Below are 27275 nucleotides of genomic sequence, written 5' to 3' on the forward strand. Positions count from 1 at the left end.
TGTCCCGGTCGATGTTGTGGTCGACTGCGTGTCCCCCTCCTCCTGGGCCACTAGCCGCCAATATTTGGCGACAATCGCCTCCAGCCTCCGTTGCGGGGCCCTTTTAGCCAGCTCCTTCCGTGTTGGTTTGGAAGGAGCATCTATATGAAGAAAGAAAGACATAGTCTGTAACCAATGCTCTTTAAGATTAACACAAAATGATTCAGCAGAAAGTTGTGTCACAGTAGAACTAGCAACTTGCAAGCGCAATACATAACTATTGTGGCCAGTATCTATCTAACCTCCCACTTCTTCATCCTTGCTCTAACATTAGTGGGAGTTTAAGAGTTTAAGGAATCAATTCTACGAGCACTCTGGACTCACTCCATTAGAGTCGACTATGACAGTACACCAGTCTTATTCTTCTTCTTCTCTCTTGTTTAGCAAAATTGGTACGTTAACTTCTGCAAGCCGGCATAATGCCAGCGCAGTCAACTTGCACCCGAAAAAAACAGACGCCCGCCATGATGAGTGAGACAGACTTGCGTTACTGTTCCAGTACATGCAGGTGGTGATGCTCTTACTTTTCTATTACGGGTGGCACTGAGAATACTCTGTTACAAGGGCTACTGCTTAATTAATTTAACTTTCACCCTACAGTGCCAATGAATACTAGAAAAGGAAAATGAAGAAGATAAATAATCTGATTATCTATCACTGCACATGGTATGTATTTGCTTACATATGGGATGACTTTAGGTGCTTTGCTTTTTATTGAGTGAACAGTGATACATCCACACATGAATGACCGAGGTCTACTAAACTTATTAACAGAGGTAGTGAGTGGCCATTGTAATAGCCGGATATATGCTGTACTTGCAATACAAACTACTGCTATTATTCATGGTAGTATTCGGACAAAATTAAAACTTCTTTTCCTTGACTTTCCTACACTGGAACGGACGTGCGGGTGCGGTGTTACATGCTCTTCAAAGTAACGCTTAGTTCATCCAGTGACCGTCTACTATCTCTAGATACACATACGCTATCTAAGAGTCAGATAGTACCATGATCCAGGCATCCATCCATGCAAACTATATGTCAATCATTCTTCTTCATGTCTCTCATCTGGACAAACCTTATGTTTTCTCACGGGAAAACCGCCTTTTCATTTTATTTGGGAAACCGCAAGCCATACATCCGTGCTTGACTTGCATTTGAATTTCAACCAAAGGATATATTGCGCACACATACAGTTTCTGTTTCACCCACCCAGGCTGTTCTCCTTCCACCCATCCTTACTTCATCCTTCACCCAGCCATGCATCATATTCCTTCCCAGCCACCTTGGGCACCAATCAAACACGTAGCATTCTTCTTTGTCAGTCATCATTACTTTTACCTTGCTCGTCCTTCCACACTTACTTACACCCTTCTTTCACTTTTCGTTCATCCCATCCATCAAGTTCATCTCAGATCTGATTTGGATTCTCGAAAAAAATGTCACCGCTGAGTTGAAGTAAATTTAGAGGAGGCTACTACCTGGTTGATAAAAACTTTGTTCTAAATTTGAAAGTCTTCTTAACAGTATAGTAACTTAACTGTACAACATATATACTACACCCGTGTAGTGAGCACACTCTGCAGTCTGCAATCTAAATAAGTAAGGAATATAAGAGCTTACCACTGCCCGCCACTACCGTGGCAACCCTCACAGAAGTTTCCTCCGGCACTTGCACCACCTCCTCCCCAGAAGTGTCCTCCTCCACCTCCGGGCTGGGCCCGGCACCAGATGTTCCACCTACAAAGTACATTTAAGAATGTTAGATGTCATAGACATACACCACTCACTAGGAAAGAAGAAATGTGAATACAGAAACCAATCTAATAATTTGTGACTGTCTACTCTAAAGTAAAAATGTCCCTTTTTCCAGGGAAGGGTGTTGTCTTGCTGCACTTTTTGGCACAACTGATGAATGCTTGCTTTTTAACACGCACCATTTTTCTCATAACAGACAGAAGCTTCACTTCTAAGAACAAGAGCAAGATCAGATCATCATCACTAGGACGGAGTGACCAACGATTCAGCACCAAAAAGAAAAATTAAATTTCAAACCAGGTGAGGGCTCGGCTCGCCCACAATAAATGTGTGAAATAAATCACTAAGCACTTTCCATTTTTAATCAACCGTTTATGTTTTATGACAAGCTTGATTTTAATCAATGTTTTTACTTGTAATAAAGCTTTAAAACTTAAATAGACTCTGTGGTTTTTGGTTAAGAGTGACTGAGCAAAAGGTTTTGCAATTTGCAAGCATGAGTCTGTGCCTCTGACACTTCTGGACTCTGCCTCGTACTCTTGTCCTGCGTTGGATAATCATCATTGGGGAACAATCATCGATGAATTCGGGAGCTAAATGACTCTGCCACACTATCTAGTCAGTAAGGAGATTGGGGGTTCTTCAAAGTCTGTTATCACTGAGGTATGTGGAAAGTTCACCTGTGCCTATTATAATTGATAAACAATGCACTATTTAGTGTCCATAGTTCTGTTTGTGCAGATTTGTCCCTGCAACAGTAGTAGTATGGATTGTCCTCCTATCCAAACCAAAAGTAAAGTAGTATCTTATTCTTTCTTGGTGGTCATTCACATTTTATTGTTGGGAATTGTTAAAGCATAAACATTTAGAAGACTTGAATAGACATTATGGACAATCCCAGAGGACTGCATAGAGCTATTGCTGACTAGAATGGGAGTTTCGTTTAACACCTTTTGCCAAATGTGCAATCTTAGTTAGCTACACAGACAGACTAATAAGAATAATCTAGTAATACCACAGGGAGTCATAGTAGAGGCAGGATAAGAATTTAGATACAGTCTACAAGAAGATCAAAGACGATTTAGAAAAAATCGAATGAGGAACGCTAGGAAAAAATAGGTACTCTATATTAAAATGAAAACTTACCGGGGCCAGCAAAGGAGCCCTCGCCTGACCGATCCTGGCCTTCTACAGCAGCAGCAGCCGATACCACCTCCTCCTCTGTCCTTTTGCCCCTGGGGGGAGCTGATGTACAACATGAAAGAAAGAAAGACCCAAAAACATGGATGATTGTTGTCAACCAAATCAAACATTTCAAAAGAACAATAACAAAATACTTTGGCGAAATAGCAAATAGATAACTATTCCACAGGATATATTGACCTATCTCATGTGGTCTACTACGATATATTAGTATTGCTTGATTTGCGGACCGTCGACTTGGAAAGTTATGTAACTAACTAAACAAACTACTAAAAAGGTTCGCCTAGGACTGGCAGGCCGCAGTCCGCAGCATGCGAAGTGACAGACAAACTCCATCGTGATTGCAGATCAGTGACAACACTAAAAGGTTTCCTACTACATTAACCAGTCATTAAAATACTCAAACTATCAATCCACCACCACTATTTCTTCTTATTGCCAGGTGTACAAAGGAAGGACTGGACTTGAGTCTGTAGGGGCAGATTTACAAGCCCCTTGCGGCTCTTTTGCTCCGTTGTTTTGTGACTTTTGTGACGCAGCGGCAGAACAAAAGAGGCGCCATGGTGCGGCGTATATTAACAACGTGACGCATATGGGAGATGCATCACATTGAAAAGCCCTGCGACATCAGGGGGCGTTCCGGCACAAGGGAGGGCGTTCCTGCGCAGGAGCGCATCCTAAAAGTGGCTGAGGGAAATCTACAAGATTTCAATCAGTCACTTTTAGGACAATGATGCGTCACTCAAACCTTGCGCCTGCTTGAAGCAGACGTACGGCTTAACGCAGCATTGGGGAGATAGGGCACCCCAGAGCATTGCTGGAGCTGCGCCATCGTTGCGACGCAACTCCAGCAATGCGCCGCCTTTACGGCACAGATGCGTAACGCTTCAGTGACGTTTTGGGCCCATGGTGCGCCGCATTGTAAATACGGCGCACCATGGGTGGTGGCGGCGTGGCTCACAATTACTGGCGCATCCCTGCTACTTTGCAGGGATGCACCGGTAATTGAAAAACTTCCCCTTAGTGTCTAGCATTACCCAGTTCTGTAAACTACACTCATACATAATTTCTCAGGCCAATGAAATGAACACAAAATCGAAAACAAATAAGCATAGTAGCAACACTACTGAGAAGGAGAGCAGTGCACCTGAAATGCACAGATGATTTTGAAATATAATTTACCTACAATGTAATCTGCAGCATTATTGCTCTTGGTAAAAAACAAAAATGTGCAATATAATAACACACAGAGCAGGAGAAAACAGAGTAGTGATGAAATAGCTACTAATATTCACCAAGCCCGGGGATCTCGACGCCGAGCAGGTCGTGTTCCCGGTCCAGGAAATCCGTCCAACGGTGGGTGGCCTGATTGTAGGTGCGCCAGACCCGAGAGTGTTCATACATGGCTCGGCACACCTTCTCCCACCGCTTCCAGCGATCCCGGAGCCCGTAGCCGCTTGCGATCTTGCCGCCTGCCGCGATGGTCCTGGGGAGGTGGCGCTGTAGTACACTAGTGCAGCCACCTCCTCCGCGCTAAAGATCTCCCGTGGCATCACTAGCTCCCCCCTCAAACGCCCGCTCGGGAGCCGGGCACGGGGTGCGGGACCCTTCCCCTTCTCGGGCTGCTTCCTGGCTCCCTTTACCATGGTCTGGGCAGAAAGGAAGGTAAATAATAAATAAGAAATAGAATAGGGAAGAAGAAAAGAAAAGAGTTTAAAAAAGTAGTTTGAAATTAACCAAAAGTAGCAGAAAACACAACAATATAGAGCTAGAAAAATAGAGGGATAGATAATAAGTAAAATAGATCAAAAAAACTTCAAACAAGCAAAGGATGGCAGAGATTGAGAGAGGATACAGAAAGCATGCCCAGAACCATAGCAATGAATGAAAAACAAGATGGCCGCGCCCGTTCACGACCGCGTGAGGAAGTTCGCGCGAGATTTCCCCCGCGATCACGCGCAAACTTGTACTAGCGAGCCGCACACTTTGCGAGATTACACATAGCGCCCGGAAACGGAAATACGTCACGCAAACAAGATGGCCGCGCCCATGTACGACCGCTAGGGTAACTTCGCGTTGTTGCGCTACAAGCGGCTTGCGAAAATGCAAAAAAACACGCGAACTAACACGCCGCAAAAAAACAAATCGCATATTCGCACAAATTCGCAGCTTCCGAATTCGATCTCGCGCAAATTTGCGCCCCGCGAATCCCGCGAAATTGCAGAAAAACGATTTTTGCTCAACTGAAACCACTCAGCAGGTGCAAAAGTTCAAGCTCATCATTAGTAACCATTCCCTGTAGTGCTTCCTGAGGGCCCCCTCCAGAGTTCAGTTGCCTATTTGCAACTATTCTATGACCCTGCTCTGACCCTCACAGCAGGCTCAGAGAATAGCCACAAGTATGCCACAAAGGTCCTGTTAAAAAAAATTACACTGCAACAGAAAGCAATTACAGATGAGGAAGCAGGTGCCAGACTGGAAGCTCAAATTCAGTGACACATTAATCAGCCCCTAATTCATTCATGTCAGTTGAGGCAGGGCAGGTGTGCTAACGAATTTTGCAAAACTGAAAGCACTTAGCAGGTGCAAAAGTTCAAGCTCATCATTAATCAGGAAGCATTTACAGCTAAGGAAGCAGGTGCCAGCTCAAATTCAGTGACACATTAATCAGCCCCAAATTAATTCATGTCAGTTGAGGCAGGGCAGGTGTGCTTTTCCCCCCATAATCTACAGTGATGAACCAGAGGATGGCAGTGATGTACCAGAGGGTGGCATGGGTGAACCAGAGGGTGGCAGTGGTGAAACAGAGGGTGCTGTGATGAACCAGACGTAGAAACAACATGGTCGCGACCGTTGCGACCCGACAAGTAAGTTCGCATTTGTGAACTAGTAAAAAACCCTCGCGAACTGGCAGAAACCCTTGCGAATACAAAAATAATCCGCAAATTTGCGAAAGTTCGCCAATTTTGCGGATTGCGAAGGACACACCGTGCACTGTTGCGGTTTTCCAGGAACCTGCCCTGAGGCTCCTGGTCTTTGGCTCTGGCACCCTTACTGTGCAGTGCAGAGGTATCCTTACTGTACCAGTCTGCTTCGAGATCGCCCTGTAACTCCACCACAGCTCTGGAGGCAGCCCCCGTCGCTGCCAGAGCCCCCCCACCAAAACAGCTCATTTCTGACCTACAACATGCTTTCTAGGGCCTCGTGCATGTCCAGTTGAAAGTGTCCATGCCCACCTGTGACAAATGCACCCCATGTTTGTCAACCTAACCTAGGCGTGCGCCTGGGTGGCAATGGTGACAATGGACCTCATCTTTATCAAAGTAGCCTTTAACATTAGCCTGAATCAGCTTATATGTGATGAAACCCAGACCCCTCTGGTCTGCAAACCTACGCCATGAACTGTTCACTCTTACAGGGATGTTCAACGGCCTCCTCTGACTTACCTCTGTGCCACCTCTGCGGGGATCATCTAAGACCACCAGATCTCACATAGACCCATGGTGTTGCTGGTCTCATCAAAACAGCGCATTTCTCACCTGCAACCGCTCATTTCCAGGCCTCCTTCAAATCTAAGGGAAGAGATCCCTCCCTACTGGTGATAGATGAACCCCATCTATATCACAATAGCCCTTAACGTTAGCCAGGATCAGCCAATGTCTGATGAAACCATAGGACCTTCTGGACTGTGAACCCGTGCCAAGAACTATTCACCCCCCTGCTGGAAAGTTCCACTGTCTCACATGACTCAGACCTGTGCCAACTATGGGCGGGACGATTTCAGACAAAATGACTCGCATTGCCCCATCTAGTTGCTGATCTCACCTAGCTGCCGTCCTTCTAGCACCGTGTGTGCCTAAACACCTGTGTCCCCCATCTATGGTACAGCAGCCCACTTGTTAGGTAACCGCACCAACCCCCACCTGCCTACTTTGGCTATTCGGGCGAGGGGGATTATGCTTAACCTTTGCCCTGTCCCTGTCACATATCGCCCCGCTCTTCGGGATCCGAGTGATGCTCAAAGGGTCCACCTCCAGACCGCCCCAAGCTCGGTTCCAACCTCTACCCAAAGCTTAGAGGCGGTCTGGCGAGGGAAAATGTATAAGGCCGGGATGGTGCGGCCCGAAGGGTATCACCCTTACTAATAGTACCGGTGCGGAACAACCAACGCAGTCACCTGACGCTCTTCTCGTGCGTGAAACCCCTGAGCGGTACCAGAGCCTCACACCCTGAAGACACTAATAAGCATGTCAGGCCTCGCCCTTCACCGGTATAGTCAGCAATAATTCTAAGGTTGATCAAACCCCTCCTTCTGTTCCGACACAGAAGCATGAGCGGGAGTCCAATGTTTGCACCAGAGCCCAAAACAAACGAGACAAAAAATGAAGAAAGAAGAAATAATAAACTAGGAGGCTCAAAGGAAAGAAAGCCTCGATTCCTACCGCCAATCACCAATGGAGTCTACAGAGTCGCTGGGCTCCCACGTTGGCAGTAACAGGAACCTCTTCTTTCCCTCGGCAAGCTGCTCTCAAGAGGCTTCCTTCAGCCTTAACTCCCCAAGTCCGCAAATGATAAACAATGTCCAGCGTCCGTGTCTTCGCGCTCAAAACCGCGAAGCACCACAGCACCGCCGAGTGTGTCAGCCTACACACCTCCTCCGTCCAGAGAACACCGATCCAATAGTGGTTGTGCCTTCGCGCAGATCCGTCTGTACGAAGACACAACCACGCACACCACACCACTCCCGTAGGGAAACCGCGTCTCCGTCACTCCTCCGCCGAGATGACAAGGATCCCGACCCAGCCGGGTCTGTCTATCAGAAGTCCGTGTCTTCGCGCCTGAACCTGCGAAGCACCACGGAAAGCCAGTAACTAACGGGCAGCCGCACCGTTAGCTCAACGCCACAAACAGAATCCGATACAACCCGACTTCCGGGTTCAGTCCGAATATGTAGCTCCCACCTCAATGTCGCCGGGACTTCTGGGACATGTAGTTCCTCAACTCTAGGTAGGCGCCATGGTCCGGGTTTCAAAACCTGACGGTCCCTCTGCTTTCTAAATCATGACGCGCAGGAATGTTCATGACTAGAAGTATGAGACAATGAGCAAGGGTGCCCTCCTGCCCTTGCCATGCATCCCTTATTCCTTATGGGAATTTCGCCAGCTCAGCTCCCTCTGGTGAAACCCCCTAGGCATACCAGCTAAGAGAACTTGTCTGATTTAATACCGTGCGCACTCTTTGCAATATGGTGCCTAACATTAAGGATTGACCAAGTCCTACTTTACCCTATCCTAGAATATTCCCGAATAGGGGGAGCATGGCACCCTGAGCAGCCCTAGCGGTGTAAAATTGCCTGTTCTGTTAAATTTTAAATTTTGTTGAACACTGGACGTGCAAATGTTCTTTACATAGTAGCCTTTTGTGCTTGACACCTTGTATCCTCATCTCTGTTGGCTGCAGTACACCTTCAGTGGATCCGCTAGGAGATACCACAATAACCACATTATCTGCTTTCAAGATACCATGGGGTGAACGTAGTCACCATTAGTCAGAAGTGGAAATTTTAAAGGGGTTTTGTGAAGTGCTGTGGGCCCTCTCAGCATTGGAGTGAGCGAGAGTTTGGCACAATTTCCACAGGCTGGAAGGGTGGCGCAGGCAACAAGTGTAACCCAGCAGAATCACGGCAGGACAATTTGTGGCTGATGCACAATAGACACACATTCGCAAACGAGAGTGACACCATGCAATTGTCACCATAGTTTATCATCAAACTTTTTTGCACTGCAGCACACTTGTTAGATGACAACTACCACAACCCGCCTGCTGCCCTGGCTAAAGCACGGGTAAATATGGCTTAACTGTTTGCAGAGGGCACATTTTAGCTGCATTGACCAGACATAGCAAGACAAGATGAGCTTGCGAGCCCCACTCCCACATAATTAAAATTAAACATAGTCCATCAGGGGCCGAGGCATTGCCTTCGCAGCACCTCTCTTTGCGTTGTGTTTGCCCAGAGTAAGTGTAAAATTGTACTTTCTCACCATTGGGCTGGTAACCGACAGCAAAGAAAGCAGAACCTGGGCATAAGATCCCTGTTTCCTAGACTAAAACAATAATTATACTGCACCATTATGAAATGTGCCACAAGCATCCAATGCACTATCCATCTGTTGCTATGCAGATGTCATCCTATTCAATGACATAAGCGACATATCAACCTGTTCTGCCTTTGTGGTCAACAAAATACCATCTGCTGGGATTTCTCCACTAATCCTATGATGCTGAACCTGGATTTGTAAGGGGCCTGTGAGGTTTGGCGATTGTCCCAATACTAGATGCCATGTATCCAACTTATCAATGTTGTCCCACTTAGTGAGGGCACTACAAGGACTCGTGGGACGGAATAGCGCTCTACAGCATTAGTGCCAATTAAGAACCCCCAGGAAACCTCCGCATCATGCAGGAACTAGCCACCAACCAGTAACCCCTATAATACTGCAATCCAGACATACACCCGGGGGGGCAAACAGGCGACTCCGGTAAAGGTGAAAGAACGTGCAAATTCCATCCTTGCAACCCGGGCTTAATACTAAGTTAGAGCCGCACATTGATATGCGCAAGCAAAAGGACAGCCGGACCCAGCCGTGGCACATCCAAGAAGAACCTGCTACGGTTCAAAGCCCACTGAGGGGAGAAGTACAAATCTTGCCTACTTCAAAAGCAACAAAACTCAAGAGAAGGTGGACCTCTCTGGAGTGCCCCACCTTGGCCCCCGGACATGCAGGAGTGCTAGTTGGGGGGGGGGTGGGGGGGGGGTGGGGCAGAGAAACAATGATCAACTGAGTGGTCCCTCACGACACCAATTGGGTCGATTGCCCACACAGAACTGATATTGAAACAATTGAAACCTATATGTTCCAAGATTTAACTCGGTCGCCATGAGACAGTCTTGAACAAGGGCCGGTGGACAGCCGACCCACTGGAGGCAGTGGTCTGTCCTGTTCTCCTCCGAATTCTCAGCTATAGGTGCTCCAGATATTCTCAGGTTTGAGAAAAGTCTTTCTAACATAGCCAACTGATGGTTTATACGTAAGTGACTAAGTGACTAGCCCACCATTATGGTATGACCAAACCAAGGCTGAAGCAATAGGAGCATGAGGCCTTAAGCAACGGGTGTCTTTGTGTACTGGAAACATTAATTAGCCACGCAGAGAACCATGGACATCCCATTCAATGCGAGTCACCAGATCGTCAATGAAGTATTGATGGATTTGAGACATAGGCACCATCCAAAATACTGACTTAAAATTGGCGAGAATAGTTCTATGAAAGAAAAGCATTGAATGAATCGCTCAATAGTCAAAGGACATATAGAACCGCTTTGTTCTACCTTGCTGAGAAGATGGAGCAATGCCCATTATCGGTATTGGTGAATAGAGACATTATTCATTCATGTTCAGCCAAAGTGAGAAACTCTGCCCCCAAGTGGTCTTCCCACTCTATGGGACCCTGACAATACAAATTGGTTTAATGTACCAATAATCAACCCCGAACTGATATACTGTTTTACCCCACCCAGGGCACCTTGTCCGGTTACTGCCAAGGCAGACGCACCGCAACGCCAACTGAAGGCAGAGTAAAACACAAGTTCTGACCTAGAGCTGTTCACGGTGACACATACATAGAGACACCCAAGATTGCATGAAACTTAAATCAGCATACACCCACACTAAATACAACAAGGCAGTTCTACGGAAAACCTGACACTTGTGCCACTATATGCCAGGACTCACGTCAGGCGGCCACTCCTTTTGCACCACACCTTGCTCCTGCTGTGCTGCCGTGCTGCCAATCATAGTAACACCACAACTACTAACCATGACACTCGTGCAAGCGTGACAATTCCACCTATTCCAAGCCCTCAAAGCTATAAGAATGGCTTGGGCAGCAGGCAATAGTGATTTTAATGTAAATTGAATTAATCAATGCCTGTTGTGGTCATCTCTAAAATAGAAAGACCTCTCCAACTCGTAGCAGACTGTCACAAGCGCCGGTGTGACAATTAAGTGACATGCAGCGCACCAGAAACCCATCTGGTCAAATTTCACAGGTAAACTTGATGCTGTAATTTAGCATTAGTGGCCCATTGCCACAATTTCTCCCCCGTAACATTACCCCTACAGCAAGCCGGAGCTATTGACATTGTCAATGGTTGTTGGTTACATGTGTAAATAGGAACTGTGGTTTAGTTGGGGGGTATTGGAAATACTTCCAAGAAGATTTCAAGCCCAAACCAGTGGCACACACCAGGAGGTGTGTGCCAACAGCCTCAACGAGTCCAAGCTCGCCTCGCAAACCAAATCTGCCTCAGACACCAGAGCATAACGCGAAACAGGCTGTTAGGAATAATCAAAACAGAACCTGTTCGAGCCAGGCACCTGCAAACACGCAAGCAGCACGCTGTCCAGAGGCTGTTTTATGGCAGCCGGCACAGTTCCTCCGGTGCCCAGTGCATGCTTACACCTTACAGTTCAGCCTCTTACCCTATTTTAACAGAAGCGTCCCTTCCCTTCTCCAAAGCCAGGAGCCCTTCAATGAAAAGGAAGTATGTAATTCTTTGGGTATTTTGTCAAACACAGACAGATGCCAATATCTAAAATATCAGCCCATCAAATGCTTTGTTGATTTTTGGCCAATGCCCCCTCATCTTCCTGGCCCATCCATGCTTGTTTACAGCCCAGCCAGGCCGGATTCCATAATACCTAATGGCCTTGTGACTTGCTAAGACAGCCGCTTGTAGGAAGGTGGATATCTTACTATGGTTACCCCCAAACTTTTTGCCTGGTGTTTAGCTGGGTTTTGACGTAGTTGGCCTGGGATCCTGCTATTCAGGGCCCCAGGCTAATTGCTCTCTCCTTAAAATGGACCCCATGTACCCTAGGTGCATACACAATTGGAACTGGTTCACCTTATAGGCCCCTGTAACAGTGCACCATAGGTACCCAGGTCATAGGTGTAGCCAAGGCCTACCAGGGGCTGCAGCATGTATTGTGCCACCCCTGGCCTGGCCTCCATATTTTGACACAACTGGCTGATCACTCAGCTGGGGTAAGTTGGTGTAATCACCTCTTACTTAGATATAGTATCCCTATATCTAACCTTAACTGGACACATGTTAACCTATAAGCCATTACTATGGAAGGCCCCTGCAATCCTGGGGGCAGAGTGCGTGGTTTCATGTGAGATGGTGCTCTAGCATGAGCTGAGCCTGTCTGCAGCTGTCAGGAACAACTCCCTTAGCTGTTCCGGGATACTGCCATACCATATACCCTTAAGTGCATTATAATCCTTGCGGTTATATGCTAACTTTGGTTTGGCTTTATCAAAACATGTTGAGTAAGGTGTCATACGATTTGGAATACTATCCCCTCGACAGTTCTGTCGACGGGGATAGCATTCCACCCTTCTAGAGGGACACGACATGTACATAGCCTTAACCCCGGTTAAAGTTAACCAGAGCCCCAGCATCACAAAATGGATGCTGCCACCACAGACACAAGTCTGATCTCCTGCTGCTGGGTTCCTTCCAGCGAGGGAGGCTTGGACAAAGGGTTTCCTGCCTTGGGAGGTGCGAGCACCACCCCACACAGGATTTTGTGTATTGGGTAGGACAGGGCTGAATAGAATCAGACATGCCCAGGGCACACAAGGTGTCCCCGTGCATAAGCCAGTCCAAACCGGTCCTGGGACTTTCCAGACCCAGGCCTGGCGAGGAGCTGGACAAAGGAAAGGGGGTGTAACCGCCCCCCTTCCTGGTCTCACCTAGAGGAGGGATCTAGCAGGTGATCCACCCTTCAGATTGGGAATAAGAGTGGGAGCAGTGCCATAGCACCTCAGATCATCCTGAATCAACTTGAAACTAAGAAGACGACTGGACTTCGACATTCTGCTGCACAGAAGACTGAAGAGCATCTCCCTTGTGGCCTAGGAGTGGCCACCCTGTGAACACAGGCACAGCCAGCAACTCAACGTCTGCTTTGCCGCCGCCTCCCGCGGGAGCCCGAGCCCAGAGCCTGACAAGACCCAGACTCCCAGACTTTTCACCGCCCGATCCACAGTCCCTGCAAAGAAGGGACCCGTGGAGGCACCGAGAGACGTGGGACCGGACCTCTTGAAAGACCCCCGAGAGCTGACTGCGCAGCACCCGAGGCACCCTCGACGCTGTGCTTTGGGGTTTGAGAAGCCCCACAACCGAGCAGCCCTTGCACCGAAGATCAGCCCCCCAGCATCTCCACGATCTGCGTGGGGCCCTTTTGCATCGTGCCACTCGACGCGCCATCCCGGCCACTTGCCACGTCGTCAGCGGCCACCTTGGCGATGAAACCTACCATCTACACTGCGGGTCTGGTTGCTCCAGACTTGCCCTCGCTCCTGTAAAAGGGAGCACCCGCTCTGACACGGCTGGTCCGAGTGATAAGCCTTTTTCACTTCCTGCGTGGCTTGCATTAGCCAAGGCCTGTTTGCTCCGATCAAGCTGCCGACAACGCCATCAACTATAGCCTTTGTGGGACAGCTCATGATCGACTCCTGGACGTCCTCGATCTCTTCGTGTCCACGTGGCTGCTGAGAGAAGCTACACCTCAACGCCTGTTTGCACCCGACATCGCCTGGTTCCAATCTGGTTCCACGGTAGTCACTGGCTAGTGACTTTGAACATTGTCCCCTCTGCTTTCAGGTCTTCACCACTTCAGATCCACCCTTGGATCCACCAGAACTCTTCACATCGAGCCGCCTGCAGCATCTTTAGCTCCAAGCACCATCGACCGGCGTGACGAAACCCGACACTACTTCGCACCTGTGCACCCGCTTCCTGTGAGTGAGGTAACTCAGCAACGTTGGTGTTCCCACACTGGTATACACCTCTAGTGCCTGTGTCTAAAGTTTTATCCTTATAGGTCACTCGGAAGGTTCCTAAAACACTAACTTTGTAACTTTTACGCACCATAGACAATGCATTGGTGAACGCGTGCACTTTAAGCACTGCACCCGAGTCCCGCGGGCCTTTCCCGACTTAGTCACTGCTAGTCCCAATCAGCTCCAGCGATTCCCAAGGTCCTAGGCCTACTTCCTTTTCGATTGGTATCTCTTATACCACTTTCTTAGTATATGGTTTAGGTGGCCCCTAGGGCTCATCCATATTGTGCAACTTTTGTGTATTTAAACTGTGTTTTGTTCTAACGCTTGTGCTTCTGTGCTCATAAAGAGTATAGGGGATGTTTGTAGTTAATAAATATATATATATATTTTCAATATATATCTGTGTGGTGTCCTTTCATTTGGTATTCAAGGGGATTTTTTATGGTAAAACAGCTGGCTTCACATGCCTCTCAGAGTTTAGCCTAAGACTGCTTTGTCCACGCTACCACTAGGATAGCTGGTCTATAAGGTTGACTTACAGCCAATCATCATAAGGGTTGCTTGGCATGGTACAAGGTGATCACTAGAACTAGTGAGCATCATATACCAGGCCAACTTCTAACACCGCTGACTCTCTACCAGCAGCCTGGACTCTCACAAAGAGTGCCTCGACTACCCTCAAAAGACATCCTTCTACTCTCTAATAGAGACCGCCTCTGGCATGTTATTGCAATCTGCCTCTTAGTCCCTAATAGGAGGCGTATAAGACCTCAGAATAGCAACATCTAATTCCTTGACCCATGCTTGTTTACGTCCCAGCCGGGCCAGATTCCATAATACCTAATGGCCTTGTGACTTGCTAAGACAGCCGCTGACTCTCTACCAGCAGCCTGGACTCTCACAAAGAGTGCCTCGACTAACCTCAAAAGGCATCCTTCTACTCTCTAATAGAGACCGCCTCTGGCTTGTTATTGCAATCTGCCTCTTAGTCCCCAATAGGAGGCGTATAACACCTCAGAAGAGCAACATCTGATTCCTTAACAAGAAAGCCACAGTTTAGCAGTCCACGCAAAAACGGAACACTCAGAGAGACCTGCTCTGAGATTCTGTTAGTCCTTCATACGAGCAGTTATTGCTTCGGTTCTACCCGCAGCATTTGACCTCCCAATACTGACACCTCTTAATTCTGCCCCAAGACTCTTCCACGCAGGGCCAGGTTCTGAAACAAAATTCAGGCCCTTGTCCCCATCTCTACCAGTGCCTCTATTATTGCAGCTGCACTTGAGGCCTATCAGGCCATGCATGACTCTGTAGTCTTGCAGAAGAGGGACTTAACCACTACCGCAAACAGTGTGCACTTACCAGTGACCCTAATGCCGAGCCGCCATGTCCGGTGCTCCAAAACACCCAAAAAGTACGAGCCACGTCCACTTTGTCTCAGTTGCTAATGGGCAAAACATTGCACTACGGTCCCAAAACCGGCTCCAGTCACCCGTTGAGCCGGGAAACATTCTTTACCACGAAACCATTACAACGCGGTATGTTACATCGTGGTTTTAACAATGCAAGTCCTTACATCGACTTGCACTGGAGGGCGCTGTAGACTAAGGAATAGTGTGAATTACTATTCCAACACCTTCCCTACTGTATGTAGACTGGAGTTGGAATAGTAATTCACACTACTCCTAAATCCGTCGCCCTCCAGCGCAAGTCGATGTAAAGACTTGCGTTGTCAAAACTGCAATGTAACATACCCCGTTGTATCATTATACATCCTGCTGCGCCACGAAATACCCAACCGACCTCCCCACAATGAGGCACTGTAACACCATGAGTCGGGGCTGCACATGCACTGGTTCCGCGGGAGCTGTCTTCCGCATCCAACTCACAAAAGGTTCCCTTTGATGACCGCAGCCCTGCTATTTATATAATCTTATATAGATATATACAAGATTAATGAGCCCCGCAAAGAATCACTGTCGACCCCCAAAAGTAATCTACATATTTATACCCTGGCCTCTTTCTTTTGAACAGGGCCGAAACCTGCCTCTTAGTACAAAAGAGCGAGTGCAAATCAAATTCGTTTGCAATGGTGAACAAAAACCAGAAAGCCTCAATTCGTACCGCGTTTGGGCTCCGAGAGAAAACCCTATTGTTTCATCAGGGCCGGCCCTAGGCATGTGCAAAGTGTGCACCTGCACAGGGCCGCCAAACCCCAGGGGCCACCACGAGCAGGTCTGCCAAGTATCACACATCTTAATTTCGTCAGGCATCAATCACTATGGTTTTTTCCCCCTAATTTCCTGCCAATTGACAGCTCCTGGGCCCCAGGAGCTGCTGCCGATCTGTGGAAGTTTGATTGTCCTCCCAGTGACCTCGTTTCTTAAGGGCAGCCACGGCAGCAGGATGGTGTAGCACAGAGTTGTGACACTTTCAGCTTTGTTTTCCTCGAAGTGCAGGGGCCTCCTTTTCCGAAAGTTTTAAGATGGTTCGAGTTCTAAGGTAGGAAACATGTTTTCTTTAATAATAGAGTATTGCTTGTTGAAGCTGTTGTCTTGAAGTTGTGGTGCAGGGTCCCCTAAGTGTTCAGTTAGTTTGGTTTCACTTTTATTTCTTGCAGTCAGTGCAGAGGCTCGTTCTTTCTTTCTATTTGTAAGTGGTTGCAGCCATTGCTGGAACCGATTACTTTAGTTTTACAGGTGATGTGTTTTCACAAATAATAAAAAACACCTTCTGCTGAATCCCCGTCAGCTGTTATTAATTTTATTCCTGCGCAGTACTGAATGCAGCCTATTCGGAGAAGTGAACCGGGAATTTCAGGGCCATGGGGCCACCAAGAGAGTATCACTGGGTGGCCCCTCACTGAACTTCAGGACAGCGGCAGCCCAATCACTGTGTGGGGGCCATGGGCCGGGCGGCAATTAGTCCTGGAATCACTGCCTCACCTGAGCTCAGCCTGCCGCAGCCTGCAGTGCTGCAGCCAGCCCTAGAAGGCCGGAGTGGGGTGCTGCCTAGAAGTGCCACCCATCTGCAGCCTCCGAACACACAAACCTTAGGACTCATCTGCGACCAGGCAGTGGCCCAAGTAGGTATCATGTCGATATTTCTGGTCCTGGTGCTCCATTTCCCTTATGCTCCATTATTGCCCACTATGATGCCCATTAACTGTTTATTGACCTCGCTGGTGGTGCCATATTATTGTCGTGTCTGGTTACCCTCACAGATGCCTTGCCATTGTTCTCTTTTAGGCCTCATTAGCCCCTGTGATGACATTATAGCCCCTCTGATTCGCTCCTCTGCCCTCTCGATGCACTATTACTACCCAATCTAAAGCACCACTTTTATTCTCTCGGGCGCCCGTTATTGTTTTATGTAGTTGGCTGTTATTCCTGCCACTGATGCTCTGTTATTGACACCTGAGGCCCTATCATTGTCTTTGCTGATGCCATGTTACGCCCCCTGATGCCCTCTTAACGCCCCCTCTGAGGCAGTATTATTGCACTGTTCGAAGAAGTATGATTTCCTTATGTATTGCCCTGTTATTTACCCTTTCCATGGTCTATTATTGTCCAGCCATCTACTCTCGGCACAGCACTTCCCAGAAAAGAAGACGCCTTGCCTTCTACTGCCTGCATAGAGTCCGCCCCCTCAGAGATGACCCCTTGCCATCTACGCCTTGCATGGCATGGTGTGCCCAATGGGGGTGATGCTCTGAAGACTATCAGATTTTGTGCACTTGATCCTCTTCAGATTAATGCAGTGGGCGTGTGTGGACAAATCTACCTGGCTGGGTGGGAATATAATGATGCTCTCCAGTTGACAAAAAGGGCACCTTGGCAGATCTTTCGAGTGAGTGTTGCCGTGGACTGCGTGGTAATGGCATTTTGTTTGCTTTGATACTTGCACAAGTGCCACCATTGCCTTTGCCTACAAACGTAACGTTTGTTCTTGTGCTCGAGTGTCTACCATATATTGCTGTATTATACCTCCTCTAATTATACTTTGTTTTCTCTTGAGCAGGCTTCACTTTAAAATAGTTTATTGCAGGAGATTAGACTGTAGACACCTAGATCATTGTTTACCCAACAAATTCCAAAGCATTGTAGCTGTAAGATAACTTTGGTGGTGAATACACTTGCTGGCGACTGGCGAGATCTGTGTGCAGATTAGTTACAAGCCGGCCTCAGTCACTCATACAAAGTATAAAGAGACAGAGTTAAATGTGATGTCCCAGCTGCAAAGTGAAGCATGCACCATGCATGTCACAGATGCGCCCAGTCCCTCATGTCGTGTGTCACAATGCCCTCCTCCTCCTAAATTGTATCGTTCTGAGACGAATTCGGAAGGGTCGGAGCAGCCGCAGGTACTGGTCAATCATCTAACGACTTTTCTGGACGTATTATTAAAACACCTTCCTGAGCTCCGCCCCGTCGGACCCCCTCTTCCGGGGCACCCACCTACGCTCCTTGCACAGGGCCACCATGAGCCAAGAGCCGGCCCTGGTTTCATCCTGATCCTGGGCAATCAGGATCACCAAGTCCGGGGTGCCCACTAGTCCTAAGAATGGTTCTAAGAGCGAGGCCCGAGGTACGCCTTTCCATAAATTTCAGTAGGAAACCCTTTAAATGTTCCACTTCCAATACACTAGCGCGAAAGGAGAAATAACAAAACCAGCGTGACAGTGCCACCTGGTGGCGTAAACACCTCATTGCACTCTGGAATATACATGGACTAACAATAGGTGTATTAGTAAGTGAGCCTCCCGTGTTGTCGTGATCTAACAATAGGTGTATTAGTAAGTGAGCCTCCCGTGTTGTCGTGATCGTTCAGAGGCTATTGTGGGGGTCCAGACTATCGGAGGGGGCACTACACTACATGCAGTATACTTATCAAAGGGAACCATTAATGTAACACGAAATAAAGGACAACCACACGGTGCGTCTGCTGGTTGGACCGGAAGTCCCGAGCGACCGCCGTCCTTTTATTTATAGCCTTCTGGCCACGCCTGGCCAGAAGGTGCTATAATGTGTGTGAGTGGTTCCGGGGCTCAGCCGAGACCCTCGGACCACTAGAGCGCTACATCCCTTCCCAATTTAGGCCCTCATTAGGATTGCGTTTTTTTCCGCATCCTCCGGGCCGGCGGAAGTGTCCGCCGGCCCGGAGGATGCGGAAAAACCGCTGCGGAGACTTCAAAGACCCCCCCGCCAGATTAGGATGGCTGGGGAGTCTGGAAGACCGTCCGCCGCTTTTCCGCCGCGGTCGCCTTACGACCGCGGCGGAAAAGCTCTAATATGGAGGCGGTGTCTAACAGACACCGCCAGCCTCATTAGGATGGGGGAACACTGATGCCTTTCCGCGGCGGCTTCTCTGCCATGGAAAGGCATACGGAGATATCCCCAGGGTGACGGGGGTGGGGGGTGCACATGGGGGTACCTATGGTACCCCCCTGCATTTGCGTGCACGAAGCAGCAGGCATCGCACGGTGCCTGCCGCTCTGTGCATGCAAATGCGATGCATGCATATTTAACCTTGCTGCGGGTGCTGCTTCAAGCAGCACCCGCCGCAATGTTAAATATTGAGGATGGGTGGCGGTCACATCTTAATCTGCACTGAGGGACCGCCGCTGCCCCTGCGGACGGTCCCTCCTACTCTGGGGTGGCGGACAGACGCAGGTCCGTCCGCCATCCTAATGAGCATCTTAGTCTTTTAACCACAACCAGACTAATCACTATTAACAGGCAAAGTCCGCCAATTTCTGGTTTGGTCGTGGATTTGGTCGGAGGTTGTATCGGTGCCTCCCTCTTGTAGGTGTTCGAGTGGCCATTGGTCGGGGAAGAGATTGTGACTGTGGTACAGTTGCTTCGGTGAGAGATTCTGAGTGGGCATGTTCTTCACCCTCTTCCATGGGCTCTCTTGCCAGTGGTTCATCAGTTCGCAATCCACAACTAGAGTCTGAGGGGACCCGTTTGAACCACGAGATGTTGCGTGTCACCTCCACTCCATTCCTCTGCACTGTAATTGCGGTTCCTTTAGTGTTTTTGATGGTCCAGGGTTCGGCCTCATATGGAGTGCGGAATTTTCCCCCAGGTCGCCTGGCTCAGATTAGTACTGTGTCTCCTGGTGCGAGCGTTCGCTCCTGAGCGCTCCGCTTCCGACTTGCCTTGTCGTTGTTCCGTCTTCTCCTTTCTTGAGTGTCTTCCGGGGAGTATGGCTCAGGTCTCCAGTCTTCGGCTATCGGGAGTAGGTCCTTTCTTGTTCCTGCCAGCATGAGCGACCATGGTGATCTTTCCGTGGTGCTGGGAGGCGTACTCCGATATTCTCCGAGGAAACGTTGGAGCGCGCTCTCAGGGTTGGCACCTTCCACTGCGGCGATCCTCAGAACCTTGTTAATTGTATGCATAAACCTTTCTACCTCGCCGTTGGCTTGTGGCCATTGCGGCGTGATGCGATGATGTTTCACTCCTAATCCTCGCAGGAATTCTTTGAATTCACTCCCTTGGAAGGGCTGCCCATTGTCAGTCTTAGGAATCTGCGGGATTCCAAACATAGCGAAGCCTTTGTCCAGGATTGGTTGAAGGCTCACGAAGCTAGTGGATGCAGCCACCTCCACAATGTGGTATTTGGTGTAACTGTCTATGAGCACTACTGTCACCTTTCCGTCAGGGAAACTGCCAAAGTCTAGGCTGACCCATGACCATGGGGCGGGCACCGGCTCTTCTGTGATTATGGGTGCTGGTGCTTCCGGGGCACTGGTTATTTGACATGCTCGGCAATTCTGTACTACTTTGTCAATGTCACTCTCTAGATCAGGAAACCACACCTTCTCGCGCATTCTGGCCTTCATGCGTCGAGTACCTTGATGCCCTGAGTGGGCCAGCACTGTAGCTTGCTCTTGGAGGGTCAGAGGTATCACAATTCGACGCCCTCTCAATACCAGACCGTTCTCTGCCATGCTGAGTTCATTGTGTATTTTCCAAAATTTCCCCAAACGGAACCGATCTACCTCATTCCAATCTTGAGTGTTTCGTAGAAATCCATCCCAGGATCCTGCTTGAATTGCTTCAATAACTCGCCGAATTACTATGTCATTGGAGTAGACTTGGGCTATCATGTTCACGGATTCTTCCAGTTGGGCATCTTGTTCGTCTTTTGTCACAGTCCCTGCAGCTGGGTGTCGAGAGAGAAAATCGTCCGGGTTCTTCTCTCCGGGTCTGTAGACGAGGTCCATCTGATATTGTTGTATTTGGATTGCCCATCGTTCAATCCGAGGCGGTAGGTGAGGCGCGGTTCCTTTGAATAAGGGTATCAAAGGTTGGTGGTCAGTGACCATGCGGAACGGGCATCCGGTGATATATAAGTGAAAATTATTGCATGCCCATTTGACAGCTAAAGCTTCTCTCTCTATCTGGGAGTATCTTGCCTCTGTTGCAGTGAGTGCTTTGCTGGCGAAAGCTAGAGGAGCCCACACGCCGGGTTCTGCCTCTTGAGTTAGTAATGCTCCCAGGCCAACTGGGCTGGCGTCTACAAGTATCTCAGTTCGTTTTGAAGTGTCAAAATACGCCATGGTGGTGCCGTCTAGGAGGGCGTCTTTGATTTTGTTGAACGCTTCTGCCTCTTCTCGGCCCCACCTCCAGGGGCTATCCTTCTTTGTCAGGTTGCAAAGGGGTTCGGCGATGGTTGCTAGGCCGGGGATAAACCTTGCGCAGTATTGGGCCATTCCCAGGAAACTCCTCACTTCTGACGCTGTCATCTGAGCAGGTGCGTGCTTGATGGCGTGGGAGTTCCGGGGGTCCACCCTGACCCCTTCGTCATCGAATACGTATCCAAAGAACTCTATTGATTTCTGGAAAAACTTGCATTTTTCTTTGTGCAGCGTTACTCCATGTTCTGCCAGCTTTTTAAGGGTCGCTCTTAACCTGCTGTGGTGTTCCTCGCTTGTTTTGGAATGTATTAATATGTCATCGCTGACATTGAGTACTCCTTGTAGTCCTGACAATATCTCCTTGATGGTGTTCTGGAATATTTCAGCGGCTGAAGATATGCTGAAGTTTAGTCGCTTGTAGCGTCTGAAACCCAGGTGGGTCGAGAACGTGGTGATGTACCTGCTCTCTTCTGCCAACCTCAGCTGATGATAGCCAGCATTCAAATCTAATTTTGAAAACCACTGCGCCCCGTTGAGGTCTGCTAGGATGTCATCCACTGTCGGCGTGATATGCCTTTCTCTTTTGATCGCTTTGTTGGGGCATCGCATATCAATGCAGATCCTTATCTTCCCGGGCTGTCGGGGTTTTTCCGCTATCACTATCGGTGACACACACTGTGTTGGGCCAGTCACTTTTCCAATGACTCCTTGTCTTTCGAGTTGGTTGAGTTCTTGTTCCACGGCTGCCCGCAGATGGAACGGAATTCTTCTGTGTCTTAGCGCAATTGGCTGTATGGCTTTGTCAATATGAAGTCTTACAGGTGGCCTCTTGATTGTTCCTAGGCCTTCAAAGAGCGATGGAAAGAGTTGCAGGATGTCGTCGGTTTGTAGACACTTCACTGTATTGGCAAACGCGATGAGGTTTAAGTCTTCCGCTGTGTGACTTCCGACCAGGAGATCCGCTTCCTTTTCGACCACGTGGAATGTTGCAGTTACTTCCCGCTCCGTTGACTTGACCTGCACTGCCATCTTTCTCCGCAGGGGAAGTGGTTTTGGCTTCCATATGTCAGTATTCGGACTTTTGAAGGCGTTAGTTGTGGCTTTGGGTTGAGTGATTTGTAATGTTGTATCCCCATCACGTTGACGGTGGCGCGGTGTCTATTACTCCTGTTACTGACGATCCGTCGATTTGAATTTTGCATTTGGGCTGCGGCCTTCATCGTCTCTTCTGGTCACTTGTGAAGAATACGAAATAACATTTGTCGTCCTCTTCTGTTGAGGAGTCGTCTAGGCGGTCGTATCGCCGATGCTGGGGCTTCGCTGATCGGAGCGACTGGGTGTCATTCAACGCGAGCTGCCTCACGGCTCCTGACAATGTCTTCTTCCCGGATTGACTTCCACTGCAGCGATACTCAGAACCTTGTTAATTGTATGCATAAGCCTTTCTACCTCGCCGTTGGCTTGTGGCCATTGCGGCGTCATGCGATGATGTTTCACTCCTAATCCTCGCAGGAATTCTTTGAATTCACTCCCTTGGAAGGGCTGCCCGTTGTCAGTCTTAGGAATCTGCGGGATTCCAAACATAGCGATGACTTTGTCCAGGATTGGTTGAATGCTCACGAAGCTAGTGGATGCAGCCACCTCCACAATGTGGTATTTGGTGTAACTGTCTATGAGCACTACTGTCACCTTTCCGTCAGGGAAACTGCCAAAGTCTAGGCTGACCCATGACCATGGGGCGGGCACCGGCTCTTCTGTGATTATGGGTGCTGGTGCTTCCGGGGCACTGGTTATTTGACATGCTCGGCAATTCTGTACTACTTTGTCAATGTCACTCTCTAGATCAGGAAACCACACCTTCTCGCGCATTCTGGCCTTCATGCGTCGAGTACCTTGATGCCCTGAGTGGGCCAGCACTGTAGCTTGCTCTTGGAGGGTCAGAGGTATCACAATTCGACGTCCTCTCAATACCAGACCGTTCTCTGCCATGCTGAGTTCATTGTGTATTTTCCAAAATTTCCCCAAACGGAACCGATCTACCTCATTCCAATCTTGAGTGTTTCGTAGAAATCCATCCCAGGATCCTGCTTGAATTGCTTCAATAACTCGCCGAATTACTATGTCATTGGAGTAGACTTGGGCTATCATGTTCACGGATTCTTCCAGTTGGGCATCTTGTTCGTCTTTTGTCACAGTCCCTGCAGCTGGGTGTCGAGAGAGAAAATCGTCCGGGTTCTTCTCTCCGGGTCTGTAGACGAGGTCCATCTGATATTGTTGTATTTGGATTGCCCATCGTTCAATCCGAGGCGGTGGGTGAGGCGCGGTTCCTTTGAATAAGGGTATCAAAGGTTGGTGGTCAGTGACCATGCGGAACGGGCATCCGGTGATATATAAGTGAAAATTATTGCATGCCCATTTGACAGCTAAAGCTTCTCTCTCTATCTGGGAGTATCTTGCCTCTGTTGCAGTGAGTGCTTTGCTGGCGAAAGCTAGAGGAGCCCACACGCCGGGTTCTGCCTCTTGAGTTAGTAATGCTCCCAGGCCAACTGGGCTGGCGTCTACAAGTATCTCAGTTCGTTTTGAAGTGTCAAAATACGCCATGGTGGTGCCGTCTAGGAGGGCGTCTTTGATTTTGTTGAACGCTTCTGCCTCTTCTCTGCCCCACCTCCAGGGGCTATCCTTCTTTGTCAGGTTGCAAAGGGGTTCGGCGATGGTTGCTAGGCCGGGGATAAACCTTGCGCAGTATTGGGCCATTCCCAGGAAACTCCTCACTTCTGATGCTGTCATCTGAGCAGGTGCGTGCTTGATGGCGTGGGAGTTCCGGGGGTCCACCCTGACCCCTTCGTCATCGAATACGTATCCAAAGAACTCTATTGATTTCTGGAAAAACTTGCATTTTTCTTTGTGCAGCGTTACTCCATGTTCTGCCAGCTTTTTAAGGGTCGCTCTTAACCTGCGGTGGTGTTCCTCGCTTGTTTTGGAATGTATTAATATGTCATCGCTGACATTGAGTACTCCTTGTAGTCCTGACAATATCTCCTTGATGGTGTTCTGGAATATTTCAGCGGCTGAAGATATGCTGAAGTTTAGTCGCTTGTAGCGTCTGAAACCCAGGTGGGTCGAGAACGTGGTGATGTACCTGCTCTCTTCTGCCAACCTCAGCTGATGATAGCCAGCATTCAAATCTAATTTTGAAAACCACTGCGCCCCGTTGAGGTCTGCTAGGATGTCATCCACTGTCGGCGTGTTATGCCTTTCTCTTTTGATCGCTTTGTTGGGGCATCGCATATCAATGCAGATCCTTATCTTCCCGGGCTGTCGGGGTTTTTCCGCTATCACTATCGGTGACACACACGGTGTTGGGCCAGTCACTTTTCCAATGACTCCTTGTCTTTCGAGTTGGTTGAGTTCTTGTTCCACGGCTGCCCGCAGATGGAACGGAATTCTTCTGTGTCTTAGCGCAATTGGCTGTATGGCTTTGTCAATATGAAGTCTTACAGGTGGCCTCTTGATTGTTCCTAGGCCTTCAAAGAGCGATGGAAAGAGTTGCAGGATGTCGTCGGTTTGTAGACACTTCACTGTCTTGGCAAACGCGATGAGGTTTAAGTCTTCCGCTGTGTGACTTCCGACCAGGAGATCAGCTTCCTTTTCGACCACGTGGAATGTTGCAGTTACTTCCCGCTCTTCGGACTTGACCTGCAATACCATCTTTCTCCGCAGGGGAAGTGGTTTTTGGCTTCCATATGTCAGTATTCGGACATTTGAAGGCGTTAGTTGTGGCTTTGGGTTGAGTGATTTGTAATGTTGTATCCCCATCACGGTGGCGCGGTGTCTATTACTCCTGTTACTGACGATCCGTCGATTTGAATTTGGCATTTGGGCTGCGGTCTTCATCGTCTCTTCTGGTCACTTGTGAAGAATACGAAATAACATTTGTCGTCCTCTTCTGTTGAGGAGTCATCTAGGCGGTCGTATCGCCGATGCTGGGGCTTCGCTGATCGGAGCGACTGGGTGTCATCCAACGCGAGCTGCCTCACGGCTCCCGACAATGTCTTCTTCCCGGATTGACTTCCACTGCAGCGATACTCAGAACCTTGTTAATTGTATGCATAAGCCTTTCTACCTTGCCGTTGGCTTGTGGCCATTGCGGCGTCATGCGATGATGTTTCACTCCTAATCCTCGCAGGAATTCTTTGAATTCACTCCCTTGGAAGGGCTGCCCGTTGTCAGTCTTAGGAATCTGCGGGATTCCAAACATAGCGAAGACTTTGTCCAGGATTGGTTGAATGCTCACGAAGCTAGTGGATGCAGCCACCTCCACAATGTGGTATTTGGTGTAACTGTCTATGAGCACTACTGTCACCTTTCCGTCAGGGAAACTGCCAAAGTCTAGGCTGACCCATGACCATGGGGCGGGCACCGGCTCTTCTGTGATTATGGGTGCTGGGGCTTCCGGGGCACTGGTTATTTGACATGCTCGGCAATTCTGTACTACTTTGTCAATGTCACTCTCTAGATCAGGAAACAACACCTTCTCGCGCATTCTGGCCTTCATGCGTCGAGTACCTTGATGCCCTGAGTGGGCCAGCACTGTAGCTTGCTCTTGGAGGGTCAGAGGTATCACAATTCGACGCCCTCTCAATACCAGACCGTTCTCTGCCATGCTGAGTTCATTGTGTATTTTCCAAAATTTCCCCAAACGGAACCGATCTACCTCATTCCAATCTTGAGTGTTTCGTAGAAATCCATCCCAGGATCCTGCTTGAATTGCTTCAATAACTCGCCGAATTACTATGTCATTGGAGTAGACTTGGGCTATCATGTTCACGGATTCTTCCAGTTGGGCATCTTGTTCGTCTTTTGTCACAGTCCCTGCAGCTGGGTGTCGAGAGAGAAAATCGTCCGGGTTCTTCTCTCCGGGTCTGTAGACGAGGTCCATCTGATATTGTTGTATTTGGATTGCCCATCGTTCAATCCGAGGCGGTGGGTGAGGCGCGGTTCCTTTGAATAAGGGTATCAAAGGTTGGTGGTCAGTGACCATGCGGAACGGGCATCCGGTGATATATAAGTGAAAATTATTGCATGCCCATTTGACAGCTAAAGCTTCTCTCTCTATCTGGGAGTATCTTGCCTCTGTTGCAGTGAGTGCTTTGCTGGCGAAAGCTAGAGGAGCCCACACGCCGGGTTCTGCCTCTTGAGTTAGTAATGCTCCCAGGCCAACTGGGCTGGCGTCTACAAGTATCTCAGTTCGTTTTGAAGTGTCAAAATACGCCATGGTGGTGCCGTCTAGGAGGGCGTCTTTGATTTTGTTGAACGCTTCTGCCTCTTCTCGGCCCCACCTCCAGGGGCTATCCTTCTTTGTCAGGTTGCAAAGGGGTTCGGCGATGGTTGCTAGGCCGGGGATAAACCTTGCACAGTATTGGGCCATTCCCAGGAAACTCCTCACTTCTGACGCTGTCATCTGAGCAGGTGCGTGCTTGATGGCGTGGGAGTTCCGGGGGTCCACCCTGACCCCTTCGTCATCGAATACGTATCCAAAGAACTCTATTGATTTCTGGAAAAACTTGCATTTTTCTTTGTGCAGCGTTACTCCATGTTCTGCCAGCTTTTTAAGGGTCGCTCTTAACCTGCGGTGGTGTTCCTCGCTTGTTTTGGAATGTATTAATATGTCATCGCTGACATTGAGTACTCCTTGTAGTCCTGACAATATCTCCTT

This window comes from Lissotriton vulgaris, chromosome 6, assembly GCF_964263255.1.
Source record: "Lissotriton vulgaris chromosome 6, aLisVul1.2, whole genome shotgun sequence".
In the NCBI taxonomy this organism is placed as follows: Eukaryota; Metazoa; Chordata; class Amphibia; order Caudata; family Salamandridae; genus Lissotriton; species Lissotriton vulgaris.